We start from the raw sequence: 10,495 nt of genomic DNA, 5'->3' as shown, positions 1-10,495 counted from the left end.
CAGTTTTTCCTGTTTTGCTTCGAATGACCTTTTGAATCTGCTGTATAATTTGGCTCGAAGTTCTGCCATCCATCTAATTTCCGGAAGAGTTTCGACTCGACATTGAGTTTCTTTTCGTGTTTCGGGAGGCTGCTTCATCCAGCTCCGAGACCTTTGGTTCAGATTCGATGATAAATCGTAACACAAGTGGTTCATTGTTATCTGTTTTCATTTCTACGTCAAGAAGGCGTAGGGACTGGGATTTTGAAACTAACACTGAAGCTTGAAGATGGTAAAATTTTGTAGAAATAGTGAAAGGTGGACGACTAGTTTATCTTCCGTGTAAATAACTGCCTAATGCAAATTGTTGTCTTCATTGATGGGCTTACCAATTGTATGATGGAAATTTCTGATGTAGAAGAAGATGGAATTTGGAGGATTAGAGTTAGTATTTCGCTCGTGGGCAGAAGGTACGCGGACTCACGTATCACAGTGCTTTTGAATTTAGGAATGCCTGCAGTGTTTTCTTTTTAATTCAATCTTTTTTTATTTTGGCTTCAAGTTTAGGTAGCTTGTAGTTTGTATTCCTGTTAATTCGATCATGCTTGCTCTTAAAAGTATTTCACTGTTCAATTGCAATCTAAGAAGCATCGTGACTATAGGTACGGTTCCTGTGACATGGTTACGATATGTAATTTCCAAATTCGGGGTACATTTATGTGACCCGGCCACAATTTAATCTTGTTAGCAAAATAAACATGTTGTGGATCGTGGGTACGGTTCCCGTGACATGATTCGCGACGTGTAATCAAATAATTAGTTATATGACAATCGGATTATTAAAAGCGGTTTTACAAGGAATAAAATGCACGTAGGTTCCAAAAATGTTTTAAAATCAGATAAATAGGCCAATAATAATAGTTGAACGACCGTGCTAAAACCACGGAATCCGGGAATGCCTAACACCTTCTCCCGGTTTAACAGAATTCCTTACCCGGATTTCTGTGTTCGCGGACTGTAAAACAGAGTCAATCTTTCCTCGATTCGGGATTTAAACCGGTGACTTGGGACACCATAAATCATCCCAAGTGGCGACTCTGAATTTTAAATAAAAATAATCCCATTTCGATTGTCACTTAAATTGGAAAAACTCCCTATATACCCTTCCGGGGGTAGGAAAAAGGAGGTGTGACAGCTCTGGCGACTCTGCTGGGGAAAAGAACCCACAACTTCTGGTTCAAGGTTCAAGAATTCGAGCTTAGAATAATTGTTATATTTGGCTTTATTTATTATCTGGTTTTATTACATGCTTGGGCCTAATGTGGTAAATATTGCTTTTTTACCGCTTTGATATTATCTTAACTGCATATAAACTGCTACGAAACCCTTCTCTTGTCACCTTCGGGGATGTGCACGCTGGCGTGACTCCTTTTTTGTTAGTGTCATACCTTAAATTAGGAAGAGGCTCGGACAAGTTACAAAGCCGGATGGCCTTTTGGTTCCCGGTACGTAGACCCCCCCCCCCCCCCCCCACCGCTCGAGTTGTCCGCTCGGGTACATAAGTCTAGAACAACATACCCGGGTTTAGAACCTAGAATAACTCAACCTCATGCCAGATCCCTAGTAGGAACGCTTGTTTGCATCATATGCATTTGACTTTGGGGACTCAACACAGGGGTTGGGTCCGTCTAGGACAGGTGTACCCAAAAAAAATAGAAGACCATCCTGATGCATCCTATGTGCTACATGTTGCAATCTTCAAGGGTAAAGGGGTCACTTGGAGGACCAATAATAGTTGAGGAAAAATAAAATAAAAAAGAAAAAAAGAGAGGGTGAAGTGTGAAAATGAAGCAAGTAGGGCCCAATTATGTTTTCTGTCACATTTTTGTTTAAAAAAACATGAAAATTCAAAAAAAGATTTTGCACTTTTTAATCATTTTTCGAAAATCAAAAAATCAAAAAAAAAAGGAAAAAGAAAATCCATAAAGAGTTTACATGTTTCATCATTTTTCAAAAAAAAAAAAGACAAAAAAAACATATTTTCTCTAAAGTAGTTGTTTTTTTATTCTCACCCGTATCCAATCTGCCCGAACTACGCATACCTGATTCTCGTCTTTCGGAGTGTGATACGTAGGCAACCCACATAGGGTCCGGTCTTCCTAGTGAATCTTAGGTTCTTGGCTTCGCGGGGTCTTAGCCAAATCTTGCATTTTTGGCCACTTTTAGCCACATAGGTTAATTTTAGAAAAATAGTCACAATCATGTCTTGAATGTGTCCAACAAGAAGGGTTATTGTCTCACATAACATTCTAGGTTTTTAACTTATTTGGTCTTAATTTTCTCATACATGTGTGAATTTACTTACCGGAGTTTGAGCATGACAGAGTCCCAGGACCATCTAGTCAGGATCGCTCATTCAGGAGTGGATTAAAAGGAGATTTTCTTTTCTTTTGTATGTTTTGAGTCTGTTTTTCTTTTTATGTCGTCTTTTACCTTCTAGTTTTGTATAGTAATGTCGAATTTTTTGTATTATTATTGTATTTTCTATTTTGCATTTGAAAAAGTGTGTTATAAATCAAAAATCCAAAAAAAAGAGATGTTGCATTTTATATTTCCGTTAGAAGTTTTCTTTAGAATACTAAATCTAGGAATAAAAAAATCATTTGAGGTGGTTTTCCTTTATTGAATTAATATCTACAAATAAAAAAATTGCTTTTATATTTCCATTAGTATATTGAGACTAAAAATTCAAAAAACAATTTTCTTTTAGTACCTCTTTAAAAGCTTTCTTTAAGATATTAATTTCAAAAATAAAAAAAAAATTCTTTTGAGTTTCTTCTTGGCGAAATTAATGAAAAATGAATAGAAAAGAAAAAATTCTTTTTAGTTTTATTATAACTTTAGGACATTGTACATAGAAGAAAAAAAAAACATACTTTATCTTTGGTTTATCTTCAGAGTTTCTCCCTTAGGTAATCAAAACTGAAATCCAAAAACATTTTTTATCTTTTTCATTTCTTAGTTCGAAATCTTTCTTTCAGGATATCACACGAAAATTCAAAATATTTTTCTTTGGTTCATTCTTTAGATTTCCTTCCTTAGAAAACAAAAAAAATCAAAAATATTTTTCTCTTCTAGGGTCTTTTTCTTAATAATTTCCCGCAGAGTATTTGTTTCAAAAAGAGAAAAAGAAAAAAATATGCTCGAGTTTAGAATAGGTTATAGAACATTAAGTCTAGAAAATTCAAAAAAAAAAGAGATTTGCTTCTTTTATTTCTCTTTTCTCATCAGAGTAGTCATTAAGGTAAACAAGAAACAAAGAAAAAAAAAGAAGAGAACGTTAGTTTGTTTCCTTTATTCCTGATCTTTCAGAACTACGCAAAGATCTGATTCATGCGGCGTCATGATACGTAGGCAACCTACATAGGGTTCGATCGAATCATTTTTTTAATTATTAAATCAAAAAAAAGAAAAAGAAAAAATAGAGATGAAATTATGGGATGTGAGAAATGAGAGGAAAGAAAAGAGTGATAATTAGAAGAAAAAAAAGAGGAAGGAAAATGAGCAAGCAAGTGTTAGAAAAGCAAAGAAAAAAGAGGATTGAAATGAACAAATTGGGATGATGCCAACTGACCTTCGTACCCTCGAAGTCATCTTAGAACAGATAACTGTGGCTAGGTGCATTGCACATAAAGTGAGATTATCTTATGTTAAATGCCCTAACGCTAACGTGATGACTTAATCTTCATAGAAGAAAGGTGGTTGGTTTGTGGTTCTTAAAGTGGTAACTTTTCTCTACAACACAAGGTCGAAAAGCAATGGCAGACGGCAACGGAATCAAGTCGGTTGATACTGGTGCCCAAAAGCAATCGGTTGAACGGGGCAATGGGTTGGTTGAAGAGGTAAGAATGTAAAGACAACACATGACGGACATGTATCAGGCTTGGATGACTGGGAAGGCACCACCCCCGCCACCACCTAGCTTTTTAGATGCTACCCTTACCCAGACTCCGTTCATAGTGCCAGATGATCCCCCATACTCTCCAAATTCTCCCGCTTATCACAACTTTCCCAACCACCCTGGCAGCTCTATCACTCGTCCTCCAACTACCTTTCCCAAAAATTGCCCACCTGTCATATCCACTATACCCACCGCCACAACTTCTCTACAACCTCTCCTCAGGTCCAACAGTGAACACCAGTTCGAACCTCAGGATGCCTAATACTACTCCTCAGAGTTGGTTCACCAGGTCACGGACTCGTATAATCATAACCCTCAGAATGAGCTTCATATTAAAAATGAGAAGTCAGCAGGAAAAGAAGGGTGAGAGGAGATATCCAGGAAGCTGAAAGGTATACAACATCCCTTAATAAGCATGTAAGGGATGGGAAATCAGATTAACATGTCTTACAACGACTTGTGAATGTTCCCTGATGTTCATTTGCTCGCGGGGTTTAAAGTGACAAAGTTTAACTTGTATGATGGACGTGGAGATCTGGTAGCCCATATGAGGAGTTATTGCAGTGAAATGAGAGGTGTTGGCGGGAAAGATGAGCTGCTAATGGCGTATTTCAGTGAGAGCCTGACTGGGGCAGCCTTGGAATGGCATACACGTCAAGATGTCAGTAAGTGGCATACATGGCATGACATGGCTCAAGATTTTGTTCGACACTTTCAATACAATATAGACATTACCCCAGACCGCTCCTCCCTATCTAAGATGGAAAAGAAACCGGAGGAAAGCTTTAGGGAGTTTGGGCTCAGATGGAGGGAACAAGCTGCTCGAGTCAGTCCTTCGATTGGTGAAGAAGAAATGGTTGAGCTTTTCCTACAAGCCCAGGGGCCCACCTACTTCAGTCATTTGATTCCGGCCTTGGGTAAACCTTTCAATGATGTGGTAAAAGTGGGGGAGATGGTAGAAGAGGGAATCAAGTCGGGCAAAATCATGAGTTGTTCTACATTGAAAGATACTACAGAAGACATTCAAAACATCTCAGTAAGCTTGGGTGGAAGAAAGAGAAATAGAAAAGATGTTGTTGAGCCACGCCAACGACAGGATCCAGTGGGCATTCCTACTAAACGCTTTCAGCCTCAATACCGACCCCATGAATATCCCCAAGCTCCACATAATCCATCCTAGTATTATCCTCCGAACAACGTTCGACCATCTTTCCAACCCCTGGGTCATTCCTCATGGCGAGTGCCAGCACCGCATAATGCACTTTTGCTTTCACAGCATTTTCGAGCATCCAACAACCCTAAAAAACTGGGGCATGGGGGGAAACAAAGGGAAAGAAATAGTTTCACGCCAATCGAGAATCCTATACAAGCCTATTTGAGAAGTTAAAACATTCTGGCCTGATTGAGCCGCTCCTCGGCTATACTCCGGACCCATATGCAAAAGGTTTTGATCCTGCCGTACGGTGCATGTACCACTCTAATGTCCAGGGGTATAGCACCGAAGATTATCGTGCTTTGAAAAGGGAAATAGAAAGAATGATTCAAGAAGGGATAATTGTGATCAAGGACAGTGACAGGGGGTATGCGAATCCCCTTGGGAGCTTGCTGATCGAAGTTAATGATGTTGAAGTTGGTAATGGTCTTGGCAATATTGATGCAGAACTCAGTGGCTATGATGTTGAGCTTGTTGATTGGAAAGATGTTCCTTTTGTGGCTATCCGGGAAGGAGTCTTGGTAGTTTATTTTGTTGTCATTTCTGTTGTCCGGGTTATCTCAGGGTTGTAATCCGGATATTGTCTTGTGACTCAAACCCCTCTATCCTTTTATTTTGCCTAGTTTGTTTAGTCGTAGTAACTCTTTTAGTGTTATCTAGGTTTATTCCAGGGTTGTAACCCCAGTTTATGTTGTTCAAACTCTTTCACCGTCTGTCTAATGCAATTTTCTGTTTTCTGTTATTTCTGGTCATTTTTTTGTTTGGATCTCTTCTCCTTTCATAGTTCTTTTCATGCTGACTCTAGTAACATGACATGCACGCATAATTCTAGGCCTGGTCTTAAAAGTTAGTTTAATCATGAGGCAATGAAACAAGTTTGAAGATGATAGGGACATTTGTGGGAAATAAGTCAAGAGATTTTGAGATCATATGAAGCCCGAACCATGTGAAACTGGGGCAGATAATTTGGGAAGTTGATAGGGTGACAAGAATTCGTTAAAGGAGAGTGCATCCCGGACGATTTGAAGCAAGCAACTTTGAGTTCAAATGCATCTCAAGTTACAAAATAAAGTCAAGGAAGTTTTCTTTGAATTGACGGAGGATATCCATTGTGAAAAGGGAATCACCCAACGAGGGTTCTGTACTTGACAAGGCGCTAAAGAAAAGTGGAAGGCATATCAGTAATATCAATGCCGAAGCCGCAAAAGAAATATTGTGCATGATCTTCAATTTTCATTTCAAGTTGCATGTGTTGTACTTGGCATTTTCAGGGATTGGGAGGCCCTCTTTCAGCTACCCAAACACTTATACCATTTGATACCCTTTTGAGCATGTACTAATTTCTTTGACCTCCCCTCTTTTGGAATCAAGTTAGAGTTATGCGAAAAAAAAAAAGAAAAAAAAGTTTATGTCCCCATAGGTTTATTTTAAAAGGTTCATCCCAAAAGGAAAATTCAAAAAAAAAAGAAGAAGAAGAGAAAAACAAATATAAAAAAAGGAAAAGAAAAAAAAAGAAGAAAAAAGAAAGAAAAGAAAAAAAAGAAAAAGAAAAGAAAAGAAAAAGAAAAATAACAACAACAAAACGTATCTTTGTGAACTACGTTTGACCTTATTCTTGCCACCACAAGATACGTAGGAAGCCTTACAGTTCGGTCATACCAAATAAAATATTTCTTAATCCCACGAAGTCGAGAGTGGAAAATTCCAAAAAAAAAGAGGGAAAAATATATTCAATTCCCATGTTTTAGAAATTGGGGAAAAGTTTTCAGAATGGATTCCAAAAGTTGTAAATAAATTAACCTCGTTGTCATAGTTACTTTGAGCCTTTATGATATTCTTTCTTTCTAATCCTGTCCAAAAGCCACATTTCAGTCCAAAAAAGACCTCCCGGATAATCTTTGAGAGTGCTGAGTTTAGACATGCCAAGGGTATATGATGTTTTTACCATGGTTAATGCCTTGTCATCTGTAGAATCAGAGGAAATAAGAAGAAAAGAACAAAATGAGAGAGTCTTATTGGTGAAAACCTTCACAGGCACCATAAGGCGATGGTGAGTTGAGAAAAAGAACAAAATGAGAGAGGCTTGATGGTGAAAACCCTTTGGGCACTACAAGTCGAATAAGGATTGTGAATCAGATTGGATAATCGGAGCATTGAAGCCCAGTTTCACGGTTTAGGGGTATAACAAGAGTTGAACATCAAACTTGCTTGACAGATTAGGCCACTTAATCCAAAGGTGCATGTCATGGTCATTTGAGTTGGTATCCACATCTGGTAAGTTTCTACTTTGTAGTTTTCTTGTTTGGAATCATCTCTTTCCATTGTCCTTTACTCTGTTCCTTTTGTCCTGTTTACTTCTTCTTCCCGAGTCTGTTTGGGCAAAACAAGTGAGAAATGACTTCAAAATTTGCCACCAACTTTCCAATTGCACAAAACGGGATCTGGCTAGCACATCAAAGTGGCATAAGTCAGGAAAGAACAGCGTGCGCACTGAGTTGGTAACAGTCAACGTGCTTTGGGATTCATGTGAAATACAAAGGTTTGGTATATGTCAAGTCATGAACAATGCAACAGATGGAGGGTGTTGGGTGAACGGATCAAAGGTATTTTCTGTGATAAGATTGACGAAGAAAGTGGTTAACCAGTGACAAGCAAGGTCTTCCAAGCGAAAATCAAAGTTATCATGGCAAGTGAAGGAGCAATAGACCTCAAGGCCAAGGCCAGTGGTTTAAGTCAAGAAAGAACAGCATGTGCACTGAGTGGGTGGCAATTGACATGCTTTGGGATTCATGTGAAACACAAAGGTTCAGTATATATCAATGCATGAGCACAATGCAATAGATGAATGGTATTGGGTTTGAACGGATCAGAGGTATTCTCCGTGATAAGGGTGATAGAGAAAGTGGTCAGTCAATAAACAGGCAAGGTCTTTCGAGTTGAAATCGAAGTTATCATGGGAAGTGAAGGAGCAATCGCCCTCAAAGTCAAGGCCGCAAACCAACCACCATGTTTAAACTCACAAGTTTTCTTTGATTGAAACAGGGGCAGGAAATTTTGTTTGTTCAGGAGAAACCCTCCGTAAGGAAAGCAAGCGCCAGACAGGCCCGGCAGAAGTGCCAGTACCCTCCTGGATAACAGGATTTAGTAAGTTTTGAGGCCCTCGCAAATGACAAGGTCTGACGAGAGGTCTACTTTTGAAAAGTGTAATTTGGCAATTAAGTTTTTCACTTTTGAGAAGAGGTTTGGTTTGAAATTTTCAAGATAAAGGAATTTAGTTTAAAATTTGTTCTGATAACAAGAATCGGTTAACACTCACGGATGCTCCCAATATCAAACTGGGGCAGAAAATTTCTTTTGTTTTGTCTGTTTTGTTGAAATCAGGCACCCACTTGGAAAACAAAGGGAAAGCAGCAATGTTCAAATGAAGACAGCAATCAGGAGCCCATCTGGAGAACAAAGGGAAACAATTCAAATCTCAAGGAAAAACAGTGCAAATGTTGGTAATCAGGCACCCACCTGGAGAATAAAGGGAAAGCAGCAATGTTCAGAGGAAGACAACAATCAGGCAACCCCCCTGGAAAACAAAGGGAAGCAGTTCAAGTTTCGAGGAAAAGCAGTGCAAGTGTTGGAAATCAGGCGCCCACCTGGAGAACAAAGGAAAAGCAACAATGTTCAAAGGAAGACAACAATCAGGAGCCCACCTGGAGAACAAAGGGAAGCAGTTCAAGTTTCGAGGAAAAGCAGTGCAAGTGTTGGAAATGAGGCGCCCACCTGGAGAACAAAGGAAAAGCAGCAATGTTCAAAGGAGTTCAGCAATCATGAGCCCACCTGGAGAACAAAGGGAAACAATTCAAGTCTCAAGGAAAAACAGTACAAATGTTGGTAATCAGGCGCCCACCTGGAGAACAAAGGGAAAGCAGCAATGTTCAAAGGAAGACAGCAATCAGGAGCCGACCTGGAGAAAAAAGGGAAGCAGTTCAAGTTTCGAGGAAAAGCAGTGCAAGTGTTGGAAATAAGGCACCCACCTGGAGAATAAAGGGAAAGTAGCAATGTTCAAAGGAAGACATCAATCAGGAGCCCACCTGGAGAACAAAGGGAAGCAGTTCAAGTTTCGAGGAAAAGCAGTGCAAGCATTGGAAATCAGGCGCCCACCTAGAGAACAAAGGGAAAGCAACAATGTCCAAAGGAAGACAGCAATCAGGAGCCCACTTGGAGAACAAAGGGAAGCAGTTCAAGTTTCGAGGAAAAGCAGTGCAAGTGTTGGAAATCAGGCGCCCACCTGGAGAACAAAGGGAAAACAATTCAAGTTTCAAAGGAAGATAGCACAGATTTCAAGGGAAGACAGTCCAAGTTTCGAAGGAAGACAGTTCGAGTATTGGCAATCAGGCGCCTACTTGGAGAATAAGGGAATTCACTTCAGAATGCAATTCAAGTCAGCAACAAAAGAAACTCGCAGCAAGAATGCGAGTCAACAGTCCGAGATGATCAACGGAAGTTAGTCACAATCCAGAATAAAGAAAAAAAGAGAAAGGCAAGAAGTGAATTCAAATGCAGAAGTTGATGAAAGATGTGGGCTGCTCAAGACATGACTGAAGTCACAAGCATGGTATGTCCGGTTTTGACCCGAAAAGCTGAAGAAGAATGAACTAGCACCTGCAACTAGCAAGCGTCAAGGTTCAAATCCAAAGTCTGTATGAAGAACCATTCAAGACTCAAGATCAAGCTTCAGAAGACTTATAGATAGGAATCTTGTAACTCATAGTTGACAGGCTTAGTTAGTCTTTTTCATTATGTGATTTGGATGTAATAACAGGACCGCGGACCGGAACCTCGACGGAACGGCACCTCGACCGACTCTCCACCTCGGTATACTCCATTATCTCACTCACTTCTGAACTACACGTGACCCGATTCCTTTATAGCCAAGGATATGTAGGCAGCTCAGATACCAGGGCTCGGTCACATTCTCCTTTCTCTTAGTTTTTGGTCTCCCTAAATAAGGGTCGGGTCAAAAAACCTGTCTAGTCATTCTTTGTCTGAAAACTCTTCACGTTTCCAGTCAAAGAAGGGCAGCTGTAGACATGTGATTTTTGACCCTCCCCAAGATTTTTTATATTTTAGCATGTAAATATTTAGTTTAGGCCTAATATCTTTATTTCAACTAATTTTGACGCTTTTACTTTATTTCGTCACAAAAATAAAAATTACAAAAAAATAGTTTCATTTTTAATCTTGAAAAATACCAAAAATAGTTTTGCTTTAACGGTTAGTCTTATTTTAATAGTTATTTTACTTAAGTAGGATTAATTAATAAATGAGATCGTATTTTTAGTCTCGTTCGC

The sequence above is a fragment of the Nicotiana attenuata genome, unplaced genomic scaffold (assembly GCF_001879085.1).
Source record: "Nicotiana attenuata strain UT unplaced genomic scaffold, NIATTr2, whole genome shotgun sequence".
NCBI classification, from domain to species: domain Eukaryota; kingdom Viridiplantae; phylum Streptophyta; class Magnoliopsida; order Solanales; family Solanaceae; genus Nicotiana; species Nicotiana attenuata.
The sequence above is the reverse complement of the archived record's forward strand: the minus strand, read 5'-3'. Positions refer to the sequence as shown.